This window comes from Nicotiana attenuata, unplaced genomic scaffold, assembly GCF_001879085.1.
Source record: "Nicotiana attenuata strain UT unplaced genomic scaffold, NIATTr2, whole genome shotgun sequence".
Taxonomy (NCBI): Eukaryota; Viridiplantae; Streptophyta; class Magnoliopsida; order Solanales; family Solanaceae; genus Nicotiana; species Nicotiana attenuata.
The window spans coordinates 36,507-41,643 of NW_017670292.1; positions in this window are offsets into that span (position 1 = coordinate 36,507).

A 5,137-nucleotide genomic window follows, 5' to 3' on the forward strand; every position below is an offset into this window, starting at 1 on the left:
ACCTAGAATGAATACTATCAGGATTGGCTACAGCCTGGTTAGAAGGATAATCTCGAAAGTCGGCTTAGAAACCTACTATAATTTCTATCGGAGAAGAGGGAGCTCCATGACTTGTTGATATGATGAATGGTTATGAGTTTCTGCATGTTCCTTTCATCATTTGGCAGTATATGAAGGTGTTACAACGAGGCTTTATTTGATAAGGGGTTTATTACCGGTATTGGGTTGTTTTGAGCAACTACTGTGATTAGAAATTGTCGCTATGAGTGTTTGAATTATGTGGTATGTCATGTGAGTACATCTTGGGTTATGATTTCAGCTTGTTCAGACTGATGCAGTGTGTGGATGCGAGATTCTGATCTTATAGGAAATTTCGGATGTGGAAATTGGATTCTAAGGCATATGGGCTTGGTTGAATTGTGAAATTCCAGTTATATTGTGTTATTGGACCTATATGGGACAGGGTAACGTGGGATCACCCCGGGTATGTGCATGGTAAGGTTACACAGTGATTTGATGGTTTTCGGAACAACTCTGGGCACGTTTGAGGACGAACGTATGTTTAAGGCGTGGAGGATGTAACTACCGGACCGGTCGTTTTGAGCATTTGCACTTTGCTCGTCAGTTCTCGAGCATGACTAGTCTCGCCTGATGTATTATGACTTATGTAACTCGTCGGTTTTGGTTTTTCAGGATAAGCGGGATAGATTTGGGAGAACAATTCTCAACTTGAAGCTTTAAATTTGAAAGGTTTGACCAAGTTTTGACTTTTTAGTATTCGATCCCGGATTTGGTTTTTTTATTATTTGGTTATCTCCGCTAGGTGATTTTCGACTTGGGAGCGCGTCCGGAATGTGATTTGGGGGTCTGTGGTAGATTTAGGCTTGAATTGGTGAAATTGGAAATTTGGCATTTCTCGGTCGGCAGTGGAAACTTTGATATCGGGGTCGGAATGGAATTCTGGAAATTGGAGTAGGTCCGTAGTGTCATTCATGACGTGTGTGCAAAATTTCAAGTCATTCGGACGAGGTTTGATAGGTTTCGGCATCATTTGCGGAATTCGGAAGTTTAGAAGTTCTTAGGCTTGAATCCGAGGGTGATTTGGTGATTTGATGTTGTTTGGAGTGTTCCGAAGGTTTGAATAAGTTTGAATAGTGGTATATGACTTGTTAATATTTTTGGTTGAGGTCCCGAGGGCCTTGGATGAATTCAGATGGTTAACGGAAAGGTTAGAAGTTGGTTTGAGAAGTTGAAGCTGCTGCTTCTGTCATTTCCGCACTTGCGGATTGGGGGCCGCAGGTGCGAGGTCCGCAGAAGCAGTTATGTAGCGTAGGTGGGCAGCAAGGGTCGCAGGTGCGGTTTGGTCCCCGCATCTGCGATGATCGTATGTGCGGTCAGGCAACCACAGAAGCGGAAATGCCCTTTTAATGAGATTCCGCAGAAGCGGAGAATTTTGCGCAGATGCGGCCTCGCAGATGCGTAATGGGGACCGCAGATGCGGAAGTGCTGGGCAGAATATATATAAAGGCTCCTTCGCGAATTTCTGCCATTTCTTCACCATTTTTGGACGAGCTTGGAGCTTAGGGCTGGGGTTTCAAGAGGGAATCGAGGATTTTCTGTGGGGTAAGCTACTTAAGCTTTATTACATGTGTTTATTACCATTTTTCCATTGTTAATCATGGTATTAGTGGAAATTAGGGAAGAAATTTGGGGGATTAGGGCTTGAAATTGAAGAGTTAAATTGGGGATTTGAGGGACCATTTGAGGTCCAATTTTTGATGATTTTGGTATGTATAGACTCGGGAGTGAAAGGAGTTTCTAGTTTTGTGATTTTTATCGGATTCTGAGAAGTGGTCCCGGGGGCCGGGTTTGAGCAAATTCGGATTTTTTGGGTCTAATTTGATAATTTTCGTGTGGGTTTCATTACTTTAGCATGTATTGATGATAATATACTGATTTTGTTTAGATTCGGAGCATTTGGAGGCCGGATCGAGAGGCAAGGGCATCGCGGGTTAGAGTTTTGGCTTGGTTGGAGGTAAGTAACGCTTCCAAACTTGGTTCTGAGGGTTCAAAACCCCGAACTATGTGCTATATGAGTAAATATTGAGGTGACACAAATGCCAAGTGACGGGCGTGTGGGCTTGCACGATAAGAATTGTGGCCTAGATCATTCCATGGCACCGCTTAGTGACTCATTCTTACTGATATCTGTGTTGTGATTATGTGATTAAGTAAAAGAACTGTAAATCATGCTAATTATCATGTTTGGGCTTCACACCAATACTGTTGAGACCCAAGTGGTCGTTTCTTGTTGTCATATCATTAGTTCCATTGATACTCTGTACTCAGTCTTGTTCATGCATATCATATTATGTCTCAGTCTCGGCTGTTATCATTTGGCACATCATATCATTATTTCAGGCTAGTATTATGGCATTGTGAGCCCGTGTGTGTGAGACTGGAGAGTGATGACTGAGTGAGGCCGGGAGCCTGATTATGAGTGACAGTTATGGGATCGGGCTGCACGTCGCAGCAGATTATTGATTATGCCTTCGTTGGCTTGTTATAGCGCTGGGCTGAAAGGAGACACACCCCAGTGAGCGCAGTTGATATTATTAAGGGATGGATCTTCCCTGGACATGGATCTTGTTCGAAGTACTTATACCTGGAGACGGATCTTCTCCATGAGGCTGGATTGGCCTGTTCCTCGATACTGGAGACTGATGGTGTGTGATGTGTATATATTCTGGGGTGGATCTTCCCTGGGCCTTGTGAGCCATATACAGTACCGAGTGGTTGTGAGGTTGTTATTATTATTATCTGGAGATGGATCTTCTCCATAAGCTGGATTAGCCTTCCTTAGTATTGAGTGACTGCTGTCAACGACGTATATATTCCGGGATGGATCTTCCCTGGGCCGTATGAGCCATATACAGTATTGAGTGGATGAGCATTTGAGATTGTGGGCACATGAGGCACTCAGCATGGTGCATTTCATATAGCATGTGCATTGGCATGTAGATGTAGCAGAGTTATACTTCTTTACCTTGCTCATACCTGCTCTGTTTTACTGTTCGAGTTGTTTATTTAACTAAAAGCATGCCTACGTTTTCTGTACGATATTTCTATTATGTTTGACGAGGTTGAGTTCGTCACTACCTATCAGTCCGTAGGTTGGACTTGTTACTTACTGAGTTGGTGTACTCACGTTACCCCCTGCACCTTGTGTGCAGATCCAGGTACTTCGATCCCAGTGACAGTCATTGATCGAGGTTACAGGCTTGGGGGATTGTCGGGGTATCTGCATGGCACTCGCAGATCTTGACCCTCCCTCTCTATTCTAGTTATGTTTCAGTTGTACTCAGTGAACTTTGTAGTAGACTATACTATTTCTCTAGACGCTCATGTACTCCGCGACACCCTGGTTTTGGGATGGTTGTATCGTAATATGGATTTTTCTTTATGTTTTAAACAATTTATCTAAAAAAATGAGGAAAGTTCTTCCACAAATGAATTGATTTTAGTATAGTGGTTTTGGTTTGCGCTGGGTTGAGGCTGGCCTAGTTCCACGATAGGCGCCATCACGACGGGATGAGTTTTGGGTCGTGACAATAATGCACTTCTCAGGAGGTCATGGATCCACAACATGAGGGCAGTACCTTCAACCCTTCATCAGATGATGAAGTTCCCAACAATGGATGGTGTGAAAACGGTTTATGGAGAACAACACGCTGCAAAGGAAATATTTGTAGTTGAGGAGGTGATACCGCTACCAGCATCTTCGACCTCAGAAAAGTCGAGCACCAAAGATAAGCAGATGGCCAAATAGCAATCACCGTCCCCAACCTTGACCGGATCGGGGAAGCATGTAATCGAAGAAGAAGAGGAGGATCTCCTTACTCCTCGAACTTTCGTTGTTCCCGAAGAGTCCGATACAACCAAGTCAACGGTCGAGGAGCTGGAACAGATCATACTAATCGAGTACATGCCCGAGAAAAAGGTATACCTAGGAACGGGATTAACCCCCGAACTCAGGAAAAAACTCATTCAGTTTCTTATCGATAATATGGATTGTTTTGTGCTTGGTCCCATTTAGACATGTCAGGGATCCCACCGGAAATAACAACACACCGACTAAGCCTCGACCCTAGGTTCAAACCGGTAAAGCAAAAAAGGAGACCCCAGTCCGAGGTGAATCATGCATTCATAAAGGATGAGGTAACTAAACTTCTTAAAATAGGGTCTATTCGGGAGGTAAAATACCCCGAATGGTTAACCAACGTAGTTGTAGTCCCTAAAAAGGCGAGAAAACTTAGAATGTGCGTAGATTATAAGGATTTAAACAAGGCATGCCCTAAAGACTCTTTTCCACTGCCTAACATCGATCGCATGATCGATGCCACGGCCGTCCACGAGATCCTTACCTTTCTCGACGCTTACTCCGGGTACAATCAAATTCAGATGAACCTGGAGGACCAGGAGAAAACCTCGTTTATCACTAAGTTTGGGACGTACTGTTCCAATGTAATGCCCTTTGGGCTAAAAAATGCTGGAGCCACGTACCAACGCCTAGTTAACAAAATGTTTGAGGAACAAATAGGTAAATCAATGGAAGTGAATATTAACGATATGTTGGCTAAGTCCCTGCGCGCAGAGGACCGTTTAACTCATTTGCAGGAAACATTCAAAATCTTGAGGAAGTACAACATGAAGCTTAACCCAGAAAAATATGCCTTCGGGGTTAGCTCGGGCAAGTTCCTAGGCTTCATGGTATCTAATCGGGGAATCGAGATCAACCCCGATAAGATCAAGGCCATCGAAGATATCACAATCTTGGATAGTGTGAAAGTCGTGCAAAGGTTAACTGGACGAATAGCCGCATTAGGTCGATTCATTTTGAGGTAATCAGATCGAAGCCACAGGTTCTTTTCCTTTCTCAAAAAGAAGAATGATTTCGCATGGACCCCGGAATGCCAACAAGCACTGGAGGAATTGAAGCGATACTTGTCAAGCCCACCTCTGTTTCACACTCTAAAGGTAGATGAAATCTTTACTTGTATTTGGCTGTGTCCGAGATAGCGGTAAGTGGGGTACTAGTTCGGGAAGAACAAGGTTCGCAGTTCCCTGTCTATTATGT